The sequence below is a fragment of the Oryctolagus cuniculus genome, chromosome 11 (genome assembly GCF_964237555.1).
Source record: "Oryctolagus cuniculus chromosome 11, mOryCun1.1, whole genome shotgun sequence".
Lineage (NCBI taxonomy): Eukaryota > Metazoa > Chordata > Mammalia > Lagomorpha > Leporidae > Oryctolagus > Oryctolagus cuniculus.
The window spans coordinates 118,575,780-118,590,084 of NC_091442.1; the positions used below are offsets into that span (position 1 = coordinate 118,575,780).

Below are 14,305 nucleotides of genomic sequence, written 5' to 3' on the forward strand. Positions count from 1 at the left end.
TTCAAGACAGGGGTGCTGGCAGGCACTGTGACACAGCAGGCAAAGCTGCCACCTGCGATGCTGACATCCCACAGGGGGGCTGGTTTGAGTCCTGGCTGCTCCCTATCCAGCTCTCTGCTGTGGCCTGGGAAAACAGCAGAAGATGGCCCAAGTCCTTGGGCCCCTGCACCCAACCTGGGAGACCTGGATGAAGCTCCTGGCTCCTGACTTCACTCTGGCCCAGCCCTGGCCATAGTGACCATTTGGGAAGTGAACCAGTGGCTGGAGGATCTCTCTCTCTCTCGCTCTCTTTCTCTTTCCCTCTCTTTTTCTGAAACTGTGCCTTTCAAGTAAATAAAGTAAATCTTTTAAAAAAAAAAACATTTTAAGAAAAGACAGGGGTTCACCTCTTTTCTAGGCTCCTCCCCACTTGCAGGCATCGGCTTCCTCACGGCTCCCAGGGCAGCGCTCCCACCCAGTCCACTCTCAACCTCCGACAGCCCAGGACCCTCCTCTCAAGCCCCTCAAGGCAGAGGCCCAGATCCTTACAATAGAGCTCGGCTCACACTCCCCAGAGTGCCCGGTCCTCAGACCCCATCTCCCACTCCTCCCTGTGCTCTCCCCAAACGCCCTCCTGCAGCCCTGATGTCCTCCGAGTTGACCTACTTGTCCCGCCCTCACGGTGGTCCTCCTCCTCCGTGCACAGGCCTGTATCAGCCACGCCCCTGCACGAGGCCTTCTCTGAACTCCCACCACCACCATCACCACCACCACCATCACCACCATCATCATCACCACCACCACCATCACCACCACCACCAGCACCACCAGCACCACCACCACCATCACCACCACCACCATCACCACCATCATCATCACCACCACCACCATCACCACCATCATCACCACCACCACCATCACCACCATCATCACCATCAGCAGCACCACCACCACCACCATCATCACCATCATCACCATCAGCACCACCACCACCACCACCACCATCGCCACCACCACCACCACCCCCTGCCCAGCTCCCATCCCTCCCTGCTTTGCTCTTCCATTCTGAGACACGTGGCCTCCAGCAAGCTGCGGCATTTACTTCACCGTTCTATTTCCTGTCTGCCTCCCCCAAGGATGCACGCTCCCAAGACAGGAGTCTGGGCCCAGCAGCCAGGACCCGACATGCAGCAGTCACTCCATAAAAACTCACCAGATGAACTCAGGGTAAGGAAGGCTGAGGGGCTGGCACCGTGGCACAGCAGGTAAAGCTGCTGGCAGCCCGTCCTGGTCACTCCACTTCCAATCCAGCTCCCTGCTAACTCACTTGGGAAAGCAGCAGAGACCCAAATGCTTGGGCCCCTGTATCCACGTGGGAGACCCAGGAGAAGCTCCTGGCTCCTGGCTATGGACTGACCCAGCTTCAGCTGTCACGCCATTTGGAGTGAACCAGCAGGTGGAAGACCAATCTTCCTCCCCCTCCCTCTCTGTAACTCTGACTTTCAAATAAATAAATCAATCTTAAAAAAAAAAAAAAAAAAAAAAAAAAGGAGGGTAGGGACCAAGGCTGTTCTGCTCATGGTGTGTGTGTGTGTGTGTGTGTGTGTGTGTCTTTTTCTACAACTCTGCTTTTCAAATAAATAAATCTTGAAAAAGAAAGGCTAAAATGAAGAGCCCGGGTAACTTCCTTTACGCAGACTAAAGACCCACAGATGGAAAGCCATCAGAGAATGTGTGTGAAGATACCGTAACTTTCGTAGTGGGAATTTTTATAAGCACCACTGCACACGTTCAGGGAAGCCACAAATGGGCTTGGCGACTTTGGTACAGGACACGTGGCTGAGCCCCCGGCTGGGCACTGCCAGTCCCACGGGAAGCCCTGCTGCCTCCCCACAGCCCGTCTAGCACCAGCGTGGGCTCTGGCTGCCCTGGAAGTCCACTGGGCCCGTGTAAGAAAGGCCCCAACCCCTGCTCTGTGGTGGGTGCCCAGGAGTGAGGCCTGAGCTAAAACACTGCCTTGTGTCATTGGCAAGGCAGGAATACTTTCTTTAATGGCTCAAATATCTGGCAGACCTGGTTTGTTTCCGATGATTCCATCTGGAAAAGTGACCATTCCTCAGAGGAGGAGATAGAGATCAGCAAATAAAGTGACTTGCATCTCTCGGGAACACTGTCACGCACGTCACTCAACAACGGGGACAGCCTGTGCTCTGCTGGATCCTGGGATTCAGGGAGGCTCACCGAAGGGGGCGTGGAGGCTCCGCTCCGCACATCCTGGCCCAGTCCAGAAGCACCCACCAGCGTGGCGGCGCGGGCCGAACGCAGGCAGAGGCTCCCAGAGACCGAGGACCCGGCCAGCAAGCCCAGTCAGACAGCACCTGTGCCTACCGCGGACGCCGCCGTCTGAACACGCGCAGGATTTCAAACCACTTGCCCAAGCGTGGAAACTTTTTTTTTTTGCCCAGGGCCACGTGGATATTTGCAACATCATTCCCAGGCCACACAAATGACAACTTAACAATCAGCCTGCTGCGGGCTGACTGAACCCCGAGTCCCCTCTGTGACTGCCTCCAAGGGCCCTACCCAGCCCACGGGTCACACGTCCCCACCCCGGACCGGCGCCGACTGAGGGAAGAATCCAGGAACTCCACCAGGACAGACCCGCAACCCGGAAACAAGCAGGGAACGGCAGTGAGGAAAGGACGGTTCGGGCAGCGCGGCACGGCGGCCCCGGCGAGGCGCCCGTCAGCGCGGCACGGCGGCCCCGGCGAGGCGCCCGTCAGCTCGGCGCGTGCCCTCCGAGCTCCTCCAGCTCTGCTCTCTCAAGCTGCTCCACACGGCGCAGCCCGACACTTTCAAGCCCCGGGGTCTGTTCTGTGCTTCCCGAGCTGTGCAGCCAACCGGGCCCCCGCCCCGGGCTCCGCTCCACCAACCTCGTTCTCATTACTCAGCCCTTTCTCCTCCTGTCATCGATGGCCTGGCTCCATGTCATCGCAGCCAACAAGCCATGCTGTGGTCTGCTTTTCTCAGCTGCATACTAAGCATTTCTCCCCGCTGTCCGCACAGCATCCTGACGTTGCCGATGGCTGCAGGCACCACGCAGCGGTCCCACACTGAGCTGCACTGGGCCCACACAGACACAAGGCGTCTCAGGTCCTGCCAGAACACGCCAGAGGGAGGTCAGCGTGTACGGCTTCTCACTGCCCCCAGCACTTCACTGGGGCTCTTGGCCTTCACATTCTACAAACAGCTGATGCTCCTGGGTGTAGTTCATAAAGCAAGATCTCATCCGACACCCTCAGTCTGCATTTTTTTTTTAAGATTTAGTTATTTGAAAGGCAGAGTTACAGAGAGAAAGGGAGAGGGGGAGGGGGAGAGAAGAAGGAGAGGGAGGGGGAGGGGGAGGAGAGGGGAGAGGGAGAGGGCTTTCATTCGCTGGTTCACTCCCCAGCCGGGGTTGGGGCCAGGCAGAAGCCAGGAGTCCAGAGCGTCTTCCAGGTCTCCCATGGGGGTCTTGGAGCCCAACACTCGGGTCACCTGCTGCTGCTTTTCCCTCAAGTGTTAGCAAGGAGCTGATCTGCAGGTGGTGCAGCCGAGCCTTGAACCAGCACTCATGGGATTCCAGCATTGCAGGCAGCTGCTTTACCCACTACACTGCAACACTGGCCCTCGGTCTACACTTACGGGACAGTCACACACCCCTGCTCAGTCCTCACTTAAGGGACAGTCACACACCTTCGCAGGAGGCCTCCCAGTGACTCGGTTCAGCTGCCTGATGAAATCCGAGCATTTCAGGAGGTGAAGCCCCACCTGGAACAGCTCCCTGGCTGGTACTGTCACCTCCAGGTACTGAAACGGCCAGAGAAGGGTAGGAAGGATGCATTCAAAGGAGAACAAGCCTGCAGCTCTAGCGGAAACTGCACGGAGAAGCCTCAGCACAGCTTCCAATTCATTCATGGTTTAAGGGACATACATGAAAATTCTTTTAAGAAACGAAGTAAATAAAAATAATTTACAACATTTTAAATATGACACTCTCCTAACATATCAGTTGTCGGAGAGTTTCAACCATGTATATCCTGATGGATCTATGGCCTTTGAACTCAGGTCAGCGTCAGTGTCTGAAGACAATGAGGTGCAGAGCAACAGTGGTGGGGGGGTCATGGGTATACCCCCCCGGGAATGCCAGTCTGAGAAGGAAAGCACGGGAGCTGGCACTGTGGTGTAGCGGGTAAAGCCGCCATCTGCAGCGCCGGCGTCCCATCTGGGCACTGGTTCAAGTCCCAGCTGCTCCACTTCCAACCCAGCTCCCTGCTGATGCACCTGGGAAAGCAGTGGAAGATGGCTTGGGCCCCTGCACCCGCGTGGGAGACCTGGAGGAAGCTCCTGGCCCTTGCCTTCGGCCCGGCCCTGCCGCGGCCATGGCAGCTGTTTGGGGAGTGAAACAGCGACTGAAGATCTGTCTTACCCTGTCTCTGTAACTCTGCCTTTCAAATAAATAATCTTTAAAAAAGAGAAGAAAAGCACAGACACGCCCACCCACCCACCCACCCAAAGAGAACACCAGCAACAGAGCAGCACTGAACACAGTTCATCTGCTGATGGCTCGGAAGTCAGTTTTCACGCCTGAAATGGGGCTCCCACGGCCAGCTGGGGAGGCCCGACTCTCACCTGCCCCTTAGGCAGCTGCAGCACCTTGAACAACCCTCACCCTTTCAGCACCGCCCCGCCCGCACTCGAGGAGCAGGCCTTACAACTGCTCCGATTTCTCTGAGTTTCAATGTTTTAACTAAGCCTCCTACTGGCCAGAGATTACGGGAGAACCTGAGTGGATTTAGGCCAAGTAATTCCAAGCGTGTATTTGTGGGGACCTTCATGGCTGCAAAGTGCCTTCCCACTCGGCCACCTCCACGCCTTCACCCTGGGGGCATTCTCATCAGCACCCAAGGTCCAGACCTGAACTCACGCGCAGGTCTCCCCGTACAAGCCACAGTCAGCATCAAGCCCGTGTTTCCCGAGCACAATCACTGCCGGAAACCACCGGCACTGGTCACACAGAACCTCGCCTGTGCCGCGAGCCCTGTGCAGTCAGGAATGCCAAAGTTCAAAGGCAATTCAGCTGCGACCACAGGTCAGGTGGAACACAGCAGCGCGGGTACTGGGCGGCTGCTCTGACCCTGGTCCCGGCTTCACACTGAGGACCCCGCCAGTGGCTTCTGAGAGGTCGGAAAAGGGGACAACGCCGGAATCGGTGGACTGTGAAGCGTTAGGTGGGAGCAGAGTGCCTGCAGGCAGCTTAGCTCTGCTCCCAAAGCACAGGCAGAGAGCGCCTCTCTGAACCCCACAGACGACGTCGCCTGGCCTCCTTCCAAGCAGGCAGAGAGCGCCTCTCTGAACCCCACAGACGACGTCGCCTGGCTTCCTTCCAAGCTTAGCTTGTCCACCTCTTAGAACAGGTGTCACAGCGGCCACACAGCTAGGGACCCGTTACTGTGTGATGTCCTCTCTAGAATGAAGACCTGCTTCTGACTCAAACAACTCAGTCCTGCAGCCCACTCTCCACCCCAGCATCCAAAAGGCCTTTGAACCCCCCTTCACGTTCCTCCTCCTCCTCCTGTCCAAATGGTGATCAAGATACGCATCATCCTTCAAGGTCAAGATCAGCTCCTGCCTCCTCCGGGAAGTCTCCTTTCATTCCCAGCTAAAGTGCAGCCTCAGCGCCATGCTCCCGACAGGACTGGCCCCCGGCACCGTCCATGGAGGCCAGCTACCTGCACAGCTGCCTCGCCCTGGAGAAGAACGGCCGTAGAGGGCAGGAATCACATGGCGTTCATCCTGCATCCCAGTCCTGGCACAAGTTAGCCGTGGGGGACGTGTCACACTTGCCCCATCTGTGCCAGGATGATGCAGACAGAGGGGGCAACAGTCTGTGACACTGACGTGTGCCTGCCAGCTCTGGGCCATGTGGGTGAGAGCGAGCACCTCTCCCGTTCTCTGTGACCTGCATCCTTACAGACATGTCTTCCTGCCCCAGTCACTGAGGGAGACAGACACGTAACTCACACCTCTGGGGCTGGGCAAGTGCAAGGGAGTGAGAGAAGCAAACGACCAGAGACCCCAGCCCTGCTGCGCACCAGCTAGACACCAGGGCGGGCGGCGCGGCCTGTCAGTCCTTGGGCTTGCTGGGAGGTGGACACGGCAGCTGAGGTGGAACTAGCACGCTCTGCCAGCACGCAGAGGAGCAAAGTCCCCAGGACCCACAGGCATGAGGCCGTGGTGGTGGGTGGGGAAGAAGCCAATTCGGTAAGGTTGGTAGGTGAGGAGAGGGGCACCATCAGTGTCACTCAGACCTCCAGAATCGGAGGCCTCGGCCGCCCTGCCCACGGCTCACCCTGAAACAGGAACAGTGACGCAGGAAGGAAGAACCGGTGTCTTTCTACACAAAAATCCCCATGTGGTTTAAACTTGATGAGTTTCTCACAATTTGTGGTCTTCCAGCTGCTAGTCTGGCTGAGAACTGTTTTACACACTATTAATAGCTCTGTTCTTTTAATTAACAGGGCCATGCAGAAATCATGCTTATTGCTATTGTTAACAACCAGGGTGTACTTACACAACTCCTCTCTTCCAAGAGCCCAGGAAACCTGACAGACGTCCAAGCCATAAGGGATGCAGGTGGAATTAATAACTCTAAATTTTCATTAAACAAAATTTAACGTTTTCCCAAGAAATCTGTTAGAAGAGAAAAACCATCTTCACTTCCAGTTTTGTTTTTGTTAAATTTCTCCTGAGGGCATCCCCGATTGTTAACCCGCGAGATCTGGCCTCTGCCGACCTCCCAGTGGTCCCCTGCACTCTCCCGCACCTGCTGGCCCTCTCCTCTCCAGCGCAAGGGTCTTGCACTGCTCCTCACGCCTGCGACCCTTTGCACAGGCCGCTCTCCCGGAGAGAAGGGCAGGCCAGCTCTGCACACGGTCAGGGCCCTGCCTCGGGTCCAGCGGCACCGCCCACCACCACCCCTCTCGCCTGCTGCTTTTCAGCATCGCACATCATAACTGGACTGCTTTTTACATCTCTGTACGGTCTGCTTTCTCCTCTGGCAGGGAAATTCACCAGGGTATCTCACACACAACAGCAAGGCCTCCTTAATGCTGAACTTGACAGAGACACCGCTGGGATCTTTATAAGTGAACTGATGGGACAAGAGCAAAGTGCTGCCTTCATAAAAACACCCCATCGAACCTTCACGATCATGGGCTGCTGTGACAGCTGCATTTCGAGGGCTGTATGCCGACTGCCACGGATGGCACGGAACAGCCAGGGCTGGCCACAACTGCTTCCTCAACTGGGAGCAAAACTTAAATTTTTTGGTGATTCTTAAAAAGCCAATTTTTTAAAAAGAGGGGATGGGGGCAGAAAGCCACATCCTCCACAGATGGCCCACTGGTCAGCCACCGAATCAGAACTCCCGCCTGGGAGGCAGCTTCCAGAGCAGCCCAGAACCACATCGCACCGGGAGGCCACACTGCGTGCTGCTTTCGCTCTTCAAAAAGCTCTGAAGCCAGCGTCTCGCTAATGCGCCTGGGAAAGCAGCGGAACGCGGCCCAGGTCCTCGGTTCCTGCCATCCGTGGAAGAGACCCAGATGGAGTTCCTGACTCCTGGCTTCGGCCTGGCCCAGCTCTCAACACTGCAGCCATCTGGGAAGCGAAGCAGCCACAGGTGAAGACGCCTCTGTGTCTCTCCCTCTCTCTCTGCATCTCTGCCGTTCAAAAAATGAATATTAAAACAAAACAAAACAAAAAAAATCGTCTGAATCCGAAGCATCGACTGTTACTAGAAGACGGCAGGCCTGGTCTGTTACAACCGCACTTTAAGCTCTCAAGTATCAGGAACTGCTTTCCCACTGAATCAGCATTTAGAGCGACAGGAGACTGAAACATCTGGTGCACGCTCAGAACCCAGTCTGATATAACCCTGACCTGTCAGAGAAAAACCGAGTTGTCCGCGGGAGGTGAGGGAGACCAGCAACCGATGGCGCCAGCTCCACAGGCCTCTGGTCTCTCTTGACATCCTAAGCACTCCTTGAAGAAGCAAACATTCTCAAAACAACGACGTGCAGGGAAGCACACGGTCCCTCTGCAGCTGTGGGGCACTGGTTCCAGAACCTACCCAAATCCCAACAACACACACACAGATTCCGAAACCTGCGGATGCTCAAGTCCCCTGCGGATGCTCAAGTCCCCTGCGGATGCTCAAGCCCCCTGCGGATGCTCAAGTCCCCTGCGGATGCTCAAGCCCCCTGCGGATGCTCAAGCCCCTTTGGTAAACTCCCGTGACTGCACATGGCCTGCACAGACCTCCCCATGCACTTTAAACTACCTCTAGATGACCCATAACAGCTAGCACAATGTAAACGCTGTGTAGTTACTACACTAAACTGCTTAGGCAACAAAGACAAGAAAACCTGTACACGTTCAGGACAGGTGCAATTCATCTTTCCCAAAATTTCTGATCCTTGTTTAGCTGGATCTGCAACATGGGACCTGAGGACGTGGAGGGCCACTGTGCCTCCCTGAAGAACACAGAAAGCCTGGGACAGGGCAGGGCAAGCTGGGAGGACGTGGCTTTTCTGCTGGTCAGCGACTCACAGGGCAAGACGCCCAGCCAAGTCCCAAACTCCAGGAGCACAGAGGTACCAGAGAACAACCCACACCCAGGTGTGAGGAAAGGCAAGAAGCCAGGGTCCGTCAGGAGTCAGGACCAACACGCACAACCGCAACACCCCGAGCAAGCGCAGCAGCCTGCACCCCACACCCTCGGCCATGGGGTCCCAAGGGGAAGCAGCTCCACAAGGTGACACAGGCTCACCCCGAGCACCAAGGGGAGCCCCTACACGCACACCCAGCCCTGTCCCTCGCAGAAACAAGCCCTCTCCTTTCTCGCCATCTGCAAGTGGGCAGAACAACTCACTCCTCCCACTGCAGCGAGGGCGACCGACTGGAGGCGCACACGCAGCTATTGATTCAGGCGCTCCCATCCTAAGGAACGGTAAGCCTGAAGCCGAAGTGTGTGAAAGTATGAACAGGCAAACTGAGGAAATGTTGTGGTGCTATGGAAACAGAAACCACAGAGGAAAGTCCAGTCGCACAGAACTGTTAAAAATAAAGCGGATACTAAAATACCAGCACAGAGCTACAGTGACTCACTGTGTTCTCAGATCCTGTCCAGACCAGCCAGCTCTAGTACACTTGTCTTCCAGGCTTTCTTCCTGCTGGGGAAACGTGACACAAAGCCAGGGAAAAGAAGCTTGGAGACTGTTCTCTGACTTTACCGGCAAGTTGACATGAAAAGGCCTTATAAAAGCATGCTTCAGAAAGTCTGTGGAAAATGGGGTTAAAAGAGAAATTTGTCTTGGTGCCCAAACTGGTGGAATCCCTGCATGCTTGTATATTTTGAAGTTAGGGTGGGACCTACGGCAACACACTCATGCAGACAGCAGTGAGGCATTTACTGAAACCAAGCTGAATTTTAAAAGACCTAACCAAGCTCCAGAGTGTGCTAAATGGCATGTGGTGCAGAACCACGGCACGATTCCTCTCAGTAACGCAAACCCCAGAAGGCACAGCTGTGTGTGCACTGCCGCCTTTGCACCGTCCCAGTCTGCGTGCGTGCCCCCTCCCTTAGACCAATCTGCCGCCACCCTCTGACTACACGCTCCAACATGGCAGCCGCGGCCCCAACGAGCGCACGGACCGCATACTACTGCCTGAGACCTCCTCTCCACTCTGCAAGACCCAGCTCCAGCACCACCCCTGCAGACAAGCCCCAGACCCAGTGCCCCGCTCCAGTTCCTCATGCCTGTCTCCCCAGGCAGGTGCTAGCTACTGAGAGACCACCCCCAAGTCACCGGCTCACAGGAGTGCTGCGTGCTCAGTGCCGTCAGAAAGGAAGGAGGGAGCGGCCATGAATCTCTCAGGAACCCTCGCTGGTTCAGGACCTGCTTCCTCCCGGTCCCCCAACCTTCTGCCATAGCTTGTGTATCTCCTCTCCTTTTCCAATTAAAAAAAAAAGGGGGGGGGCATTTCCCCACACAAACCACCACTCTCTCCCACGTCCAGAGACCTGCTGTGGACACTCCACACACTCACGACCTGTCTGGAGTCACAGCACCAGGAAGTCATGTCAGCGAATACGCCATTGCAGTTGGTATGCAGGACAAGTGCAGAAACTCCGCTTGGGGGACCCCTGAAAATTCACTCTGATAGGGCCGATTTTTTCAATCTTTTGCAACACAAATTATTCATCATGTCCCATAATCACTGAGATTTCAATTTGGTTTATTACCAAAATCTCAGGAGAACCAGCAAAACACACACCTGCTTTGGGGAGGAGAAAGTGTTTCCTGGGTTTCTTGCAGTGCCAGCATCCCATATGGCACTGGTACGTGTCCTGGCTGCTCCACTTCCGTCCAGGTCTCTGCTTATGGCCTCGGAAAAGCAGAGAAAGACGGCCCAAGTGATTGGGCCCCGGCACCCACATGGGAAACCTGAAAGAAGCTCCTGGCTTTGGATCAGCCCAGCTCTAGCCTTTGCGGCCATTTGAGGAGTGAACCAGTGGATGGAAGCCCTCTCTGTCTCTCCTTCTCTGTCTGTAACTCTGCCTCTCCAATACATATAGGGGCCAGCACCGTGGCTCACTTGGCTAATCCTCCACCTGTGGGGCCGGCATCCCATATGGGCACCAGGTTCTAGTCCTGGTTGCTCCTCTTCCAGTCCAGCTCTCTGCTGTGGCCCGGGGGGGGGGGGGGGGGAGCAGTGGAGGATGGCCCAAGTGCTTGGGCCCTGCACCTGCATGGGAGACCAGGAGGAAACACCTGGATGCTGGCTTTGGATCGGCATAGTTCTGACCATAGTGGCCATTTGGGGGGTGATCCAACGGAAGGAAGACCTTTCTCTCTGTCTGTCTCACTGTCTAACTCTGTCAAATAAAAAAAAATAAAAATAAATTAATAAATTCTTTGGAGGAAAAAAAAAAAAAGGAAAGTGCTTCCCGTGGAGGTCAAGCCGAGCACGTGCTCGCCAGCAGGAGTGGGGGGCCCCTGGCCCAGGGGAAACAGGTGCCCGACGGCAGGTGCCTGTCGGCAGCAGCAACACGAACGACCACGAGTCCTGCAGAACACACGACAGCCGCGGAGTCGCTGCGCGACTTTTCTCCCCCACCCCTCCCCGGGACACCTCGGGACCCAACCCACAAAGCGGGGGCCCTGACGCTGCCCTCGCAGACTTCTGAGCGTGGGCTAGACAACGCAGGGCAGGGCCTGCCTCATCCAGCAACAACACCCGCTGGTCCCCTTCCCTGCACCCGTGTGGGGGACCCCTAAAGACACTCCTGGCTCCTGGCTTCTGGCTTCAGGCTGGCTCAGCTCCGGCCGTTGTGGGCATTTGGGGAGTGAACCAGTGAACAGATCTTTCTCTCTGTCTATCCCTCTCTTGCTCTGTAACTCAACCTCTCAAATAAATAAATAAAATCTTAAAAAAAAAAAAATCTAATGAAAGGGGCACACTGACCTTGGACTCAGCTCTAGACCCCTTGGGCCTAGAGATTCCTTTTTCTGGAGCAGCTGAGCCTGGTTCTATTCCGCCTCTTACCTTGCAAAGGGAGACCAACAACAAAGGCACAGGGAGTGCAGGTCAGAAAACCATGAGGACCTGGGGCTGGCACTGGGCCGTGGCAGGTAAAGCCACCACCTGCAGTGCCGGCATCCCATATGGGCGCCGGTTTGAGTCCCGGCTGCTCCACTTCCAATCCAGCTCTCTGCTGTGGCCTGGGAAATCAGTGGAGGATGGCCCAAGTCCTTGGGCCCCTGCACCCACGTGGGTGACCTAGAAGAATCTCTTGGCTCCTGGCTTCAGATTGGCGCAGCTCCAGCCATTGCGGCTATTGAGGAGTGAACCAGTGGATCGAAGACCTCTCTTTCTCTCTCTCTCTCTCTCTGCCTCTCCGTCTCTCTCTGTGTAACTCTGACTTTCAAACAAATAAATCTTTAAAAAAAAAGAAAAGAAAAGAAGACCACGAGGCTCTTCCAGAAGCTCCCTGGGAAGCGCTGACCGGGGCTGTGCCGCAAGCCAAGTGGACGATGCATGAACAGCCCTGAACAGCACTGGGAAAAAGCTGTGTGTGAATTTCAAAAATTTCTGTTCCAAAATAAACTTAGCTTTTAATTCCATTTTCCACAAATTTTTGGAAGTACTCTCATATCTACCATGCATTCTGTGTCGAAACAAAACATACTTTAGTAAAGCAGAAGAGGTTTTTTAAAACATTGAATCACCACAGACCCACGGGAAGGCAGAGATGACACACTGAGCCGGCTGTTCATTTTCCCGTCTCTCAAGTCCATGCATTTGGCGCTGGGAAGCCAAAAGATGTTCCAGATGCTGGGGGTCCCACAAGTAAAACAGATGGAAACCCCTGCCACGGGGGACTTTCCATGACACAGCAGTGCAAAGACGGGGACAAGGGGCAGGGCGGGAAGGAAACCAGAGAGGGTCCCACGTGAGGGTGACATCCCAGACCTGGGAGGGCGGGCGCCACACCGGGCCCCAGAGCAGGAGCAGTCCCAGCAAAGGGAGCAGCACGTCCCCAGCACCCCCGACAGGCAGGGCACCTGCTGCTGTGGTTCTCCGTGGGGAGCCGGGACCCACACCAGCAGACGTGCCGACAAGCGAGTAACGCAGCAGTGACCACCTTTCAGCTCCTACCAGCCCAGTGACCAGAGCCCGTCACTGACCTCGTGGTGAGATTTCCCAACTCAACCACTCATGAACAAGCACCCAGTGGCTGCTGCGTGCAGAGTCGAGACCCGCGTCTGGACCCGTGTCAGGCTTGCCGCCGGCACGGCACGATGCTCTCACTTCCCACACCTGGCCGTCACCTCCGGCCTCTCCCGCCTCACTCTCCCTGACGCAGAGCATCCCAGGCTTGCTGTGGTGAGACGGGAGGCACGGGGCTCCGGGAGGCAGGGAAGGTCAGCGTCCCTGGTGTTCCACAGGACCTGGGGCTGGCCGCACAGACTTGGAACCCTGGAGGGCTTCCCCGGCCTGGCTCAACCAAATCTCGATCGCTATCTGCAGAAGGCTGTCTTCCACTCAGGAACTGAAGGATGAGCTGCCTCCTGCCCACTCAGTGTTTCCCAGCTCACTTCCTCCCTGCCCCACTCACACGTGTGCTGGAGGTCAGACATGTCATCTTGTTAAACGCTGATTCATGCTGACAACCCTGAGAACAAATGCCATTTAAATCGAGCAGACCTTAAAACACTTTTAAGGCAAACCGAGCAGTCGCTTGAGGCCAACCTGGGGAAGGTGTGTGCACGCCTCACGCTCTGTTCGAGCTGGTGGTCTCACCCCGACACTTTGCGGGGCTCACAAAGAAGTGGAGATTTCAATAAAGGACACTAGGGCGTGAGTTCCTAAGGCCCGAGAATGACAATCAAGGTGGCAGGGTGGCATGTGGCACAGTGAGTCCAGCTGCTACCTGTGACGGCAAATTCTCTTATCAGAGTGCTGGTTCCAGGGCCGGCGCTGTGGTGTAGCAGGCTAAGCCTCCACCTGCGGTGCCAGCACCCCATACGGGCACTAGTTCGTGTCCTAGCTGCTCCACTTCCGATCCAGCTCTCTGCTGTGGCCTGGGAAAGCAGTGGAAGATGGCCCAAGTCCTTGGGCCCCTGCACCCGCGTGGGAGACCCATAGAAACTTCTGGTTCCAGCTATGGATTGGCCCAGCTCCGGCCGTTGCAGTCATTTGGGGAGTGAACCAGCAGATCAAAGACCTTTCTTTCTGTCTCTCCCTGTCTCTGTCTGTGGCTCTACCTCTCAAATAGCTAAATAAAAAAATCTTTAAAAAAATTATTTTTAAAGAGTGCTGGTTGGAGTCCCAGCTGCTCTGCTTCCGGTCCAGCTCCCTGTGCCTAAGACAGCAGAACACAGCCCAAGTGCTTGGACCTCTGCCAGCCCTGGGGGGGACGGGGCTGGGGTTCCGAGCTCCTGGCTTTGGCCTGGCCCAGCCCTGGCCAGTGAGGCCATCTGGGAGTGAAGCAGCAGATGAAGACCTATCTGTGTCACCTGGGCTTTCAAATAAATAACATCTATAAGAGATGGTTCCGAGGGTCCAGAGAAAGGCACGCCTGTTTACTTTGTTCTTAACACCGATCTGAGGAAGGCGGGCTCCTGATGCAAAAAGCCTAAGGGAGCTGCTAAGAGGCTTGACCCTCTCCCTTTTACCTTACACAAACAGAGGCAGATCACAGACCAGGCTGCTCTGTGGC

The 14,305-nt window shown here is 55.7% G+C and overlaps 1 protein-coding gene across 5 annotated transcripts in view; it reads right to left on the minus strand.

Moving 5' to 3' along the window:
- PACSIN2 (protein kinase C and casein kinase substrate in neurons 2) overlaps nt 1-14,305 on the minus strand; it is a 128,602-nt gene that overhangs the window by 41,949 nt on the left and 72,348 nt on the right. The window contains exon 1 of one of the 5 annotated variants that reach the window (XM_070053001.1): nt 9,187-9,358. The exons of the other annotated variants lie outside the window; for them this stretch is intronic. The gene's annotated coding sequence lies outside the window, so the exon portion shown is untranslated. Of the gene's footprint in view, nt 1-9,186; nt 9,359-14,305 lie in introns of those variants that run through there. 5 annotated transcript variants of the gene reach the window in all.